The following is a 14,024-nucleotide window of genomic DNA, read 5'->3' as shown; positions in this document are numbered from 1 at the left end:
CATGCACCCCAATATTCATTGCAGCACTATTTACAGTAGCCAGGTCATGGAAGCAACCTAAATGCCCATTGACAGACAAATGGATAAAGAAGATGTGGTACATATATACAATGGAATATTACTCAGCCATAAAAAGAACGAAATTGGGTCATTTGTTGAGTTGTGGATGGATCTAGAGACTGTCATACAGAGTGAAGTAAGTCAGAAAGAGAAAAACAAATATCGTATATTAACGCATATATGTGGAACCTAGAAAAATGGTACAGATGATCCGGTTTGCAGGGCAGAAATTGAGACACAGATGTAGAGAACAAACGTATGGACACCACGGGGGAAATCTGTGGGCAGGTGGGGGTGGTGGTGTGATGAATTGGGCGATTGGGACTGACATGTACACACTGATGTGTATAAAATTGATGACTAATAAGAACCTGCTGTATTAAAAAAAAGACGTTAAATAAATAGAGAAAAAAAGAAAAAGAAAACAATGGCATGGGGGAGATGGGTAAATGCTGAAAAGCCAAATTAAAAACAAATTATGACTGAAAAAAATTATATCTTAGAAAAATATTTGATAAGACAGGAAAATAATGAAAATACAATTTTAAGTAAAATAGCAGGATACACTCCCATCCCCAAATTTGCTTCATATATTGAACTATTAGTCAGGATTTTTCCATAATATTTCTTATTGCTCCTACTCTTCCTGATGTGTTATTAATTACCACCGGGAAGAGATGACACAGAAAAAAGTGGAAAACACAGGAGTCACTTCTTGATTCAAATGCTCTTCCCTGGCTTAGGCAAAATAATTGGAAAGATGCAAAGTGAAGAAGAGCAAAGCCCCCCACATACCCTACCCCAGGGTTAGATAAAGACCTTCTTGCCTGGATCAAGGAAGAGCTGAAGGAGACGAATAAAAGTAAAGAGCATATTCATATCATGTGTGTGTGTTCATGTGTCTGAGTGTGTGTGTGTCTGTGTGTCTGAGTGTGTGTCTCTGTGTGTGTGTGTGTGTGTGTGTGTGTGTGTGTGTGTGTGCGCTGGGGAAGAGCATGAAGTATGATGATAGGTTGGAAAAAATGGAGAGCAAAGGGAACTAGCCTCTTCCTGAACAGAGCTCCGGGAAACAGCCAAGTGACGCAGAGTTCCCTATGCTCAAGGAGGAAAGAGCCACACGCTGTGTCTAGGCTGATAAGTACCTCATCACACACACCCAGTTCCCAGGAAAGCATGGGTGCAGCAGGACAAATCAGTGTCAGGATTGGCATGGAAGTCACAGGTCCTTTGATGGCCTCATGAAATCTCCTACAGCCCAGGGTGGCACCAAAACAGCCAAGAAATCCTGGGTGATCATGAAAGCAGGGAAGTGACCGAGAGACAGAGGCCCTGGCCCTCAGAGGACCAGTGCACACTCTCCCTCAAAGCTTTAGAATTGAACCAGCTCTTTGGTTCTTTCACCAAAGACCAGACGCAGAGTTCCCTCCTATTCTGCATTCCATTGTCAGGGACCCCACCACAGTCACATTTTAAACTTCTGACCTATGTGCAATCAGTTCTCAGACCCCATATGTGGTCAAGCCTGTCTGCTCTGGCTGCCCTCCTCAGATGAAACCCTCCTCCAACAGCACGGCTGGACTACTGGGCCCAGGAGAAGGTTTTCCACCGTCCAGGCTCTTTCCTCTTCGTTGCTAACCCACTATTGCCAAGCAGTCATCTTCCTGAAACTCTGATCCCACCGGCCCTGCTTGGAAGTCCCCAGCAGGTCCTCAGCCCAGAGCTCAGGCTTTACCTGTCCCCCAGGCCACATGATAACCAGACCCACCCAATGAATCCACCTACCTCCCCATTCTCTGCAATAGAAACCCCATTTCAGACTCTCTCTTCTCACATGGAGCATCTTTGCAATCCAAACTAGCCACTCTTCAAATTCCAAGTCAGGTCCCATTTTCTCTAGCAATATTTCCCCATCCTTTTAGTTCCCATGGATCTCACCTTTCTTTGATTCCTATGGCACTTATTATCTAAACCAGTTCCTCAAATTCTTAACCACTTATGGCCTCATATTTTTTCACACCTGAAGTGTATGTTGTCTCTATGGCACAACCACCCAACTTGGTCAAGTTCAGGGGTGGAGGTGGGGGCATGGGAAGGGAACGCGTTTTCTGCCCCAGTTGCCCAATGATGAGAGTGCAGGAAGTGCTCCGTAGTGCATTCATTGAACATCAATTCCTTTCCTAATCCTTCATTCCCAGCTGCATTCGGGGTTGATGGGAAAAGGAACAGACTGCAGATGGGGCCAATGGGCAAAGCGGGGACCTGGGAAAGGATTCCCAGCAAAGGGGAGAGTGCTCACTCCAGAACACAGCTTAGGCCTCCCTAGTGAAGGAATTTATTTAAACGCTGTAGGTAAGACTACGTTCTCTATCAGAGAGCAGACTTGTGGTTGCCAAGAGGAGGGTGGAGCGAGAGACGGATGGATTGGGAGTTTAAATTAGCAGAGGCAAACTGTTACATATAGGATGGATAAACAACAAGGTCCTACTGTAGAGCACGGGGAGCTATATTCAATATCCTGTGATAAACCATCATGGAAAAGAATATGAAAGAGAATGTATATATATGTATAACTGAATCACTTTGCTGTACAGCAGAAATTAACACAACATTGTAAATCAACTATACTTCAATAAAATAAATTTTTAAAATAAAATAAAAAAGACTACGTTGGTGAGACTTAAACGCCTAGACAATATTAGTACTGCTAATGTGTGCTTTAGGTCTGGGACAGGGAGAAAAGGCAAGGTTTTAGCTGTACAGCAGAAATTAACACAACATTGTAAATCAACTATACTTCAATAAAATAAATTTTTAAAATAAAATAAAAAAGACTACGTTGGTGAGACTTAAACGCCTAGACAATATTAGTACTGCTAATGTGTGCTTTAGGTCTGGGACAGGGAGAAAAGGCAAGGTTTTAAAGAATAGAATATGAGTCTAGGACTTCTTTAGTGAAGCAGTTTAAGCACAATTTACCAAATGATGGTGCAAAGCTGAGGTCACAGAACAGCTGTGTGTGTGTGTGTGTGTGTGCGCTCGCGAGTGCACATTCATGGCCAAGAGAGCTAAGAGCTGGCCTATCACATTTTTACCAGAAACTGTTTAAACAGTATATGTTGAGATCAAGAAAGAAAAGTATACCCACCACATCAGAAAAGTAGATGAGGGAATATATAGGAAATTCACACACACACACACACACACACACATATACATATACAAAAGTTCAACAAGCATAGGGAAAACATCCCACCTTATTAATAATCAATCAAAAATCTCCACACACACACACACACACACACACACACACATATACATATACAAAAGTTCAACAAGCATAGGGAAAACATCCCACCTTATTAATAATCAATCAAAAATCTCTCTTTCCCTCCTCCTTCCCTAAGGCCTAGGGGTTTCATAAATGGGAATCTCAACAAACAAATTCAACTTGTGTTTGCTTTCTGTCTACTGTGTGTCAGACACTGGGTAGCAATGCAGAGCCATCAACAAGTTCAAGCAAGAGAAGACATGCTCACCTCTATGAGCCCGTCACTGTAGAGGATGGACAGGCGGAGGGGAGACAGCACAAGGTAATCTAAGCACCGCATTAGGATCGCGGTAGTGCAGGTGACAACGTTTGCTTCCAACTCAAGTCATTCTCTTCTTCCTTCTAACCTATTTTCTCTCTTTTTAATTTTAATTCACTCTAACTACCAATATTACAAGTCCTGCCAAAGGGATGTCTTTATAAAAGGCTAAAAAATTTTCACAAAAACTGTATCTGGCTTTTTTTACTTTTCACCAAAGTGTTAAATTCTGAAACTTGGAGGTCGCGTACAAAGGTGCTCAAAGTGGAAAATGAGCCATGTATTTTGGCTGCTTGAGTTAAGTGAACCAGAGATCAGTAGACACTTCCCAGATGAAAAGTCAATTCGCTTCAAAGAATTATTTTCTCTTTAATAAATTGTAAAGCATGAGAGTAAGTCACTTTGCACGTTTCTGGAGCTGTGTGACTGACACATACTAATAATGGCTATGGTGGTCATCTGATCAACAGTGAGTTGCTATTTCTCACACAAAGGAGGAGAAAGACACCCAGGGCAGGAGTCTGATCTCAGATTTTCAACTACAGAGATATTCTATTTTAAATGTATTCTGTTTTACTTGGTTTTGCTTTCTTTCTCCCTCCTCATCAAGTAAAACAAATGCTAGGTGTGATTTTATGAGAAACCCTAGGTCTTCTCATAAGGAAATAAGGAGCAGAAGTTCAGCTCCCCAGAGCTCGTGCTCACCTTGAACGCTTTCCTCGGCTGGTGGAGAACATGACTGGAATTAAAACGCAGATTGATGTGCGTGGAGATGGGTTCCAGCTCCCGGTGACTTCGGAGCGTCGTCAGTCTCCGGAGGTGGGATTTGGCTCTGAGAGAGCTCGGCGCTCCGTTAGAGATGTGCGTGTCCATGCCTTGGCTGTAAGTGACTCCAGGTTTGGTGCTTCTGCGTGGAAAGGGCACTTGGTTAAATACACTAATGCGATGTGGTGAATCAACTCAGCTGGGAAATCTTCTGGAAAGCGGCTCAGGCCTCCATTTCTGTTGTTACCAAATGCAAGCTTGTGTGCCCGACACATAGTGAGGCCAAACAATACCGAAATGTCAGAGTTTGCAGAAGAGAAAGGTTTACTGCAGGGCCATGCCAGGAGAACGGGTGGCTCCTGCCCTCAAAACCCCCAACTCCCCAAAGGGTTTCAGCAAAGCATTTGTAAAGGCCAGGTGAGGGAGGGGGGTTGCAGGATATGCGATCAGCTCGTGCACAAATCTCTGATTGGCTGGTGGTAAGGTAACAGGGAGGTTAACATGATCAACCCTTAGGCGCCAGAATGTCTGGGGGCTACGTGCTTGTAAGTATCAAGCAGTTAATTTCTTCCATTTGGTGGTGGTTTTCAGCACCTGAAAAACTCAGGAAATATACATGAGATACTATTATCTAGGTACTTCAGAGAGGAGCTACAACAGAGGATATGGGGGAGCGGTCTGTCCCTGAAGGCCCCCATAGGGTCCTGCTCTGTTACACTGTCACTGAAGAGAAAAAGGAGCTCTCTGCAGCTCTCTCCACGTGAATGGTACACAACTGGCCAATTCAGGGAAAGCCGAAATTAATTAATCCAATTGCTCGGCATCGAGGAGGCATAACCATGGTATTTAAAGGTAGATACAGTCCAGAATCCTGAATGGACCAGGATCTTGCCATAGTTGGCTACTTTTCAGCAGCTTAAGCTGTGGAAGCTCCATTATACTTTTCAAAATTGCTTTTGGATATTCATGTTCCAGAGGGCATTTACTCTCACTCCGTTACTATTGTTTCATTTCACCAGCTGTTGATGGAGCCCCTGACCAGGTGCCTGGCACTGTGCTAGGCACAGCAGAGACAAAGATCAATGGGACAGGAGCCCTGCCTCTACTGAGCTCAGTACCAAGAGAGAGCAGTTTTTCTATTGGGAGCCACCTTTTAATCTAGACATTTGTTTACAATCCTGTCAGAGAGGGAGAAAAAAAACCTAAATCTCCCCTAGATTGTTTCTTTGGATGGCCAACGAAAACATTTTATAACTGAGAGCACTGGATGAAGATCCCTCTTTAAAGTCCTTCCACCTCTAGCAAAGGTACCACTCAAGACATTTCCAAGTGAGGAGGGAGATGTTATGGAAAAGATAAGATTACCCAGGGAAAAGTTATTAGAAAATATGTTGAAGGACCTTATAATGAAGGCCCTGTTGGCTACAGAGGACTGTTTGTCAGACTATAGAGTTACCTACAGCCATTCACACAGTCTGGTGGAGTAGGGCTTCCAGGACCCGCTCTGCAATCTCAGGGGCAGAAGGCCTCTGCTCAAACAAGTCCAAGTTTTGTGCCTTTCTGAGTTTTAAGAATTGCACTACCAAATCTTCCCTTCTCTGGACCCTCATTCATGGAAATCAAATCATGAGAAAAAAAATTACTCTTTCTCCCAAGAGAAGCAGGAGAAGGAAACCACACACAAAGGTCATAAATGTTCAATACACACTGTGATCCCTGCTCATCCTTCCCTGGGCTCCCAGAACATCTACATCCCTGCTTCTAGCACTGGCCATATCAGTCTATAGTTGATTATGTATATACACTGGTCTCCAACTTCTAGCATGTGAGCTTCCCCGAGGCAGAGGATATGCCAAATCCACCTTTGTGAACACCCCAGAAGAAGGTCAGATGAGCTGGTGGATGAGGGGATTTTGGCCGGCACTGTACCAGGAATCTTGGGGACACATAGGAAGTGCTGCCTTGGCCCTTCCCGCAGAAAGGGGCTCAAGAAGGGGTGTGATCCCGTAGTCCTTGAGCAAGAGGAAGTACGGCATAGAAGGGACAGGCTGCCCCCAAGACAACCCCACCACCAAGACCAACTACGTAAATTGCAGTGTTTAATGCAAAACGAAAATGCAGCGGCCTCTGTTTAAAAACTATTCAGAGTGTCAAGACTGGACAGCAGAAGCCAAGCGTGGGCCCCTGTGCGGCTACATAGGTCCCACACCCACGAAGCCAGCCCAGCTTGGCACCTCCTCTGCTTCCTCTACCCTTTGTACTTATCCCTATTGTAGCACTAACTTCTCAACTGAAATCTGTTTGCTGTTTTCCTCACTCAACAGTGAGTCCTTTTTGAGGGTAAACATTGTATCTTATTGATTTGTTTTCTCAACTCTTGATACAATGCTTGACTGATAACAGGTGCTCAATAAACATGAATTTAATTCAGTGAAATGGAATGGTATGCCCTCCATGTATCTTCTTGTCTAGAGATTCCAGAAAGCTTTGAGGTAGAAAAGCGTCTAGGAAACAGTGGTTTGAAAAGTTTGTGATTCAGTGGCTGTGATCCTCTCACCCGTAGAAAAGTGGAAATTTAATTTTTCTCTTTGGAAAGTGGATGCCTCCTCATGGCTGTGCCTTCTCTTCCTTCCTGAGCTGCAAGTTGGAGCGGCAAGAACACTCTAGGAAGGAATAAGACAGACCCAGTGACCTTTTCAAGATCTTTTAGTCTTTTGAATATAAATGTTCATTTTAATCCTAAAAACCAATAATTACATAGATAAAAAACAAGGACCTACTGTATAGCACAGGGAACTATATTCAATATCTTGTAATAACCTACCATAGAAAAGAATCTGAAAAAGAATATATATATATATATATCTGAATCACTTTGCTGTACACCTAGAATTAATACATCATTGTAAATCAACTACACTTCAATTAAAAATTATTTTAGGGGCTTCCCTGGTGGCGCAGTTGTTGAGAGTCCGCCTGCCGATGCAGGGGACACAGGTTCATGCCCCGGTCCGGGAAGATCCCACGTGCCGCGGAGCGGCTGGGCCCGTGAGCCATGGCCGCTGAGCCTGCGCGTCCGGAGCCTGTGCTCCACAACGGGAGAGGCCACAACAGTGAGAGGCCCGCGTACCGCAAAAAAAAAAAAAAAAAAAAAAAAAACAACATTATTTTAGGATGTTTTGCCTAATGGCTGCTTTTAAAGGGAGATCCCTTCCTAGAGCAATCTTGTGGTGTCTGCAGCACAGTGAGACTGGGGTCAATATGACCCCTTGCTCTGAAATACCTGAGTTCTTTCCTCTCCCCAATTGACTCTCAGAATCAGAGCTGTCCTGAGCCATCTTCAGCCAAGACTGGTTTGCTCTCAGTAGCACACTGGTACATTTTCATTTAAGCTTTAATTAAATCTTGTCTGTTAAGGTGTCAGTGACCCATCTTGGTATCTAAAAGGTAACATGTAAAAGTTAATCTCCTAAGGTCCTAGAGCGCAAAACCCTAGGAATGTGCAGGGCATATGCATGTGAACTCATTTCAGAAGAAGTGTATTTGGATGGGACTATTCTGAGTGAATGGAATTAGGAAAAAAAAAAAAAAAAAAAGGGACTTCCCTGGTGGCGCAGTGGTTAAGAATCCTCCTGCCAATGCAGGGACACGAGTTCGAGCCCTGGTCCGGGAAGATCCCACATACCGCATAGCAACTAACCCTGTGCACCACAACTACCGAGCCTGCACGACTAGGGCCTGTGCTCCGCAACAAGAGAAGCCAACGCAATGAGAAGCCCATGCACCCAAATGAAGAGTAAGCCCGTCTCACCACAACTAGAGAAAGCCCACGTGCAGCAATGAAGACCCAACGCAGCCAAAAAAAAAAAAAGACTATCTTTGATCAATGGGAAAATGTTTATAAAATCAAGATAAGTCGACTCATTACGTCTATTTGTTTTGACTTAAATATTTTATGCTGTCACATTGTCTGGAAATATGGGAGGCTAATGGGAAAATTACTCATATAGGAGGAACTGTCTAATAATATAGGAGTTTGGATTAAGGAATTCCAGAACTGGACCCACTCTGAGAGATCTGTAGTTATTAGTTCTCTACTACTGTATTAGTTTCCTATTGCTACTATAACAAACTACTGCAAACTGGGTGGCTTAAAACAACACAATTTATTCTCTTACAGTGCTGTAGGTCAGAAGTCTGACACAGGTCTCACTGGGTTAAAATCAAGGTGTCTGCAAGGTTGCATTCCTTTTGGAGACTCTAGAGGAGAATCCATTTCCTTGCCTTTTCCAGCTTCGAGAGGCCACCTGCATTCCTTAACTTGTGGCCCCTTCCTTCCTTCATCTTTCAAAACCAGCAATGCTGCATCTCTCTGTAGTCACATTGCCCTCTGACCTTGGCCAGGAAAGATTCTCCACTCTTAAGAATCCATGTGATTAGACTGGACCAACCTGGTCCCCCTACAGCTCCTCCTGCATGAGTCTGCACTTATCTTTTGTTCTGTACAACAATGGAGACATAAGCTTCCCTCATCTTGGCTTGACCTTCATGGAAACATCCCCCCATGCCCCTGCCCGTCTATCTGCATGCCCACTCCAGCCCCTCCTGCCCTCCCCCCAAGACCAAACGAAGCCCCTTTGGCAACCACAGGTACAGACATCCATCTCCCATTCAAGATGGTAGATAGCTTTAAGCAATCACTAAATTCACATGTATGACACTGGAAGAGATTGAATAATTTTTTTCTGGACATCTCACTTTCTTTTACATAAACATTTTAAGGTCATTTCACTGTCCAAAGTAAGAAAGAGTATTTGGAATGTCAACATAATTATTTTCATTGTAACTTTATGACAGTAAAATGCACAAGTCTAACCCATAACATTTGATTAGTAGATGCATATAACAAGATAGAGCTATAACACAATCTTTATATCAAAATGTATTTTACCTCAGCATAATTGACAGAGATCTATAGAAACACACAAAGCTTTTTGCTGCTCTACTGAAATATGAATCCTTTAAAAAAGATATAGAGAAATTAATAAATAGAAAGTATAGCTACCAACATTAAAAACAAAGCTGTGACAGAAGAGAGTTCTCACTTACCTGTAATAAGAGGTTTTTATTTATTTATTTATTATTTTTGGCTGCGTTGGATCTTCATTGCTGCACGCGGGCTTTCTCTAGTCGCTGCGAGCGGGGGCTACTCTTCGTTGCGGTGCATGTGCTTCTCATTGCGGTGTCTTGTCTTGTGGAGCATGGGCTCTAGGCGCGCGGGCTTCAGTAGCTGTGGCTCGCGGGCTCTAGAGTGTAGGCTCAGTAGTTGTGGCACACGGGCTTAGTTGCTCCACGGCATGTGGGATCTTCCCGGACCAGGGCTCGAACCCGTGTGCCCTGCATTGGCAGGCGGATTCTTAACCACTGCGCCACCAGGGAAGTACTGTAACAAGAGATTTTTAAAAACTTGTTTTCTCTCCTTAACAAAGCAGATGTGGCTTACAAATTTTCACTTTCCCCTCATTGTTCCCAATCTCCCAACAAAAATTAAAGTGTTAAAGTTTATTATCAGTGTAACATTTCTGTTTCTCTGTTATCAAGTAGTTATTTAAATTATAAGCTTTTTTAACATGGGAAATTGTGATGCCTTTAAGGTCTTTTCTAAGTTTTGTGGGATGCTCCCGGGGGATTCTGTCTCTCTCTCTTTTTTTTTTTTTTTTTTTTTAACTAAGTATATCTCTCTGCTTCCTTTCAGGAGGCAGGAATATGCAAGACCATCTCCATCAACCAGATTGCTTCTGAATTCTTCCACTTTCAGAAGCTTCCTGCCTCAGGTGACTCAGATGTACCTGGGAGCATCAGCTTCCCGGGAGATCTCTCAGGTAGATGCTTGGGGTCTCCGGTCAGAACCGGCCCAGCCAAGGCTCAGGGGGTGGGAGGAGAGGGTGGCACCCAAAGCCCTGGATCTAGACCGGCCGGGAGAAGAATTCAAACAAGGGGCTCCCTGCCTGGGGCTGCTCTTGACAAGTGACTGGAATGTATGTGTTCCTGCATAAGTCTCTGCAGTGTTCAAAAAAACACCCAAGTCAACTGACAGTTTGTTAGCGATAAGGATAAAATACTAGCTATTTCAAGGATACTTTCTAGTTTATTATTCTTTCAAGGTGCAACAGACATGAGAAAGAAATGGGGGAAAGGGGAGAGGAAAGGAGAGCTTGAAAAGAAAGGACATAGGCTTTGAGCAGCTACTGTGGACCAGGTGCTTTACGTACCTGTCCCTCACAATCCTAATTGTCCTAGGTCGTCATTACTGTTCCCAGTAACAGGGAAGGCAACTGTGGCTGAGTGTGTTTATGTGACTTGCACATGGCCCAGGGCTTATGAGCATCAGAGCTAGGTCTGTCTTTTTCTACCGTCCCTCCGTGATTTCAACTCCCAAAGTGCACTCCTTGCCAAGAGGTGACGTTGGGCGGCCACTCAGTGCCCTTGGTGAGGTCTTGTCCTAACACACTAAGCAATTCCCTTCACACAGGAAGTAGGTGTCACCTCCCTACCACCCTGGACCCTGGGTATCAACACAGTCCACCAGCATGAAAAACTTCAGCAGCTGAGAGTCTGAATTGGGGCCTCGGTGTCTCCTCAACACTCCCAAAAGCCAAAGAATTTTCTGGGCTCCCTCTCCCATGCATCCCAGGGGAGTCTGGCCAAGCTCCTGCCCCACAGGGGTTTCTTCAGGCTGAGATCAGTCCCTAGGGCACTACGTGAGGGGTTTTAAGGTTTCCCTTCAGTGGTTCAGAGTAGTCTGAATTTTATAGGCTTCCACTTGGGTTGGTTTCCTACCATCCATGGGCAGCTGACAGCTGTCAGGGAGGTGAGCCTCCCTCTTGCCAACGGCCAGTCCTGAGGCTCATTCACAGAGACAGGGACAGAGCCCAGACTGACAGACCGTTCTGGCTGTTTCTGTAAGGCCCCCAGCAAACTAGGTTTGGCTGCCAATGGCCTCTAGAGTCTGCAGAACATGCAGGCTTCTCGAATACCATTGGATCAAGTTACCATGAGCTGGGCACAGGCCTGGTAAAAGACTCTGGCCCCTCCTGAGGATCGCTTTGTTTCTGCCAAATATGCTTTTCTTTCCTGCCACTAACACCTTTTGAGTTCTTGTCATGTGCAAAGAGTGGGGAGGCAGAGCCTCTGGAATGTGTTCTGTCTCCACCAATAGGAACAAAGCACAAGGAGCTTTGTCATTCATTCGTTCATCCATTCATCAGTCACATTCACTTATTCAACAGATAGATACTGAATATCTATTCCGTGAAAAGTACTGTGTTAGGCAACGTGGAGAATGAAAGGAGAGCTCACCAGAGGATCCTGCCCTCAAAAAGGTTAACAGAGGAGATAAGTCACGGACATAATTTCTCGAAGGTAAGGTAAAATATAATTGTTGCAATGATAAAAGAAGAAGTAGAGTGGCATGTGTCCTGGGAATGGAAAGACATTACTGGCATTTGCAATATCGGGGAAGTTGTCTGGGAGTTTATTTCCCCAAAAGCAGACCCTGAGACAAAGATCTGAGTGCAAGTAGTTTATTGGTGGGAGAGAGGATCTCAGGAAGCACAGGGAGTAGAAGGCAGCAAAATGAGGAAGACCAAAACAAGATATTGTAATGAATAGGTTACCATTATGAGCAGCTGGGGCTCACCTCCATGGGGAGCCACTGGAAGAGCCCTGAACACACCTCAGAATCATCCCAGTGAGGGAGGAAGAAGCTGGAGTGTTTTTCCCTCAACTCTCATCGCTCAGGGTTGAAGGTAGCTCCTAGGACATTCACTCTCTTTGCCTGGCAGCTCAAACTCCAGCCTGTGGCCGGAGAATACTCTCCAGAGGAAGTTCCAACTGGTTCTCCACTTGCAAGCCCAGGGACCCTCCCAGTTCTATCCTGAGCTGGGGCAATAGAACTTAAGAAGGTCCCTTTGTGTGTCTGCTCCGAATGCATTATACAATATATCGCAACTTACTTAATTCTCCCAACCCCCACCCCCACCCCCGCAGAGGTAGGTTGGCATTAGCTCAAAGGTAAGACACCTGAGGTCTTTACCAATGGTGAGTCAGTGGTGAAGCCAGGATTAAATCCAGGTCTGTCTGACCCCAAAGCCCATGCCCCTTCAGCCGTACCACATGGCCAATGCTGGACCATACCACTCTCTTGTGCTAAGTGTCCAGCGTCTCTGAACCCTCACCTGGTGTCTGGTGCCCTGCTACCCACTGACCGGCTGTTTACTGGGTATTCAGATCACTGACTGACTCCTTCTGTTGGGATTTGCCTCTCTGCTGGGGCCCCCAGCTACCTTGTCTTGGATTCCCATTGCTGGCTGCATGGCTGACTCTGCCAGGCTATTTCCCTGCTCCTCGGAATCTCTCCTGCTATGGCCAAACCAAGCCTCCCTCGGCTGCTGCAAGCAGACCAAGAGCCATTCCTGGCCTCTTCCTAGTTTCCCTCAATCTGCCCCATCTGCCTGTGAGCCCCTGATCCAGGGCAGCGTGAATCCCCAAAAAAGGACAGGAAACATCAGGACACCAGAGATGGCAGGTAATCGACTCTGTGACGGCACCATGTGCAAGAGGTCGAGCAAAAGCTGACTTCCAAAATAAAAATGAACAGGATTTTGCCCAGAACTTTCTAGATTTCTAGCCTCAGACCCAAGAAAAGTATTCAACTTTCCCCAAACTTTATGTAGAATTTCATTTACTGCAGACACCCAGGGCCAGACCAACAGTAACAAGAGCTGGAGAACAAAAGCAATTTTCTTGAGTAACAGTTGGCAACCTTTCCAAAGGGAGGCCCCATCAGGCCACTCTCCCTGATGCTCAGGCGTGCCTGGGCTGGGCAAGCAGGCGCCCACTCATCTCACGAGGTGGGGAAGCATGCTGACTCTCAATGAAAACCACAGGCTGCAAGGTCCTACCCCAATTTAGGAGAGCATTTCTGTTCAAAGCTGGATCACTGCATCTCAGAAAGCACCCTGGCTTCCAACTGTCTTAAGCCATAGCTGTTGTAATAAAGTAGTCTGTTGAGCTGAGGCAATTCTCTAAATACCTCAGAGCATCCAAACAAAATATTCCTCTTTAATACATCTTAATACCCAGGTAAGAGAGACTGAATCAGGATGTTCCTTTTCCAGCGTGATCAGGACTCACACATTTTCTAGTATCAAGGAAGACAAAGCTCACGATTCACCTAAAAAGTGGTTCCAAAATGATTTCTTCCAAGTTGAAGGAAATAATGAAGAGGATTATATGGTCCTCAATATAGTCATGAGAATCCTGTAAGTACAAAGTGTCCTCAGTCCGAACATGCTTAATTTTTTTCTGATTACCAAGTATATATTTATGGTAGAAAATTAGAAAAGTACAGAAAACCACAAAACTTTAAATCAATCGTTATCCACTAACTCAGAGATAACTGCTATTAACATTTTAGTGAATATATCCCAGTGTTTTTTCTGTGCATGTACATTTGTCTCACCTAGTTTTTTGTTTTTTACAAAAATGGAAACTTTTTTTTTTTTTTTTTTTTTTTTTTTTTTTGCGGTACGCGGGCCTCTCACTGCTGTG

General features: G+C 44.6%; 1 long non-coding RNA gene across 1 annotated transcript in view; it reads right to left on the bottom strand.

The window, feature by feature from the left end:
* The window catches only part of LOC129392472 (uncharacterized), a 51,036-nt gene extending 41,212 nt beyond the window's left edge, over positions 1-9,824 (bottom strand). Inside the window, exons 1-3 of the long non-coding RNA XR_008618396.1 lie at positions 9,522-9,824; positions 6,970-7,075; positions 4,353-4,554 (exon numbers count right to left, since the gene is read on the bottom strand). This is a non-coding gene — a long non-coding RNA (uncharacterized lncRNA). The remainder of the gene's footprint in view (positions 1-4,352; positions 4,555-6,969; positions 7,076-9,521) is intronic.
* Positions 9,825-14,024: the final 4,200 nt, after the last annotated feature.

The sequence above is a fragment of the Physeter macrocephalus genome, chromosome 10 (genome assembly GCF_002837175.3).
Source record: "Physeter macrocephalus isolate SW-GA chromosome 10, ASM283717v5, whole genome shotgun sequence".
NCBI lineage: Eukaryota > Metazoa > Chordata > Mammalia > Artiodactyla > Physeteridae > Physeter > Physeter macrocephalus.
The sequence above is the reverse complement of the archived record's forward strand: the minus strand, read 5'-3'. Positions and strand labels throughout refer to the sequence as shown.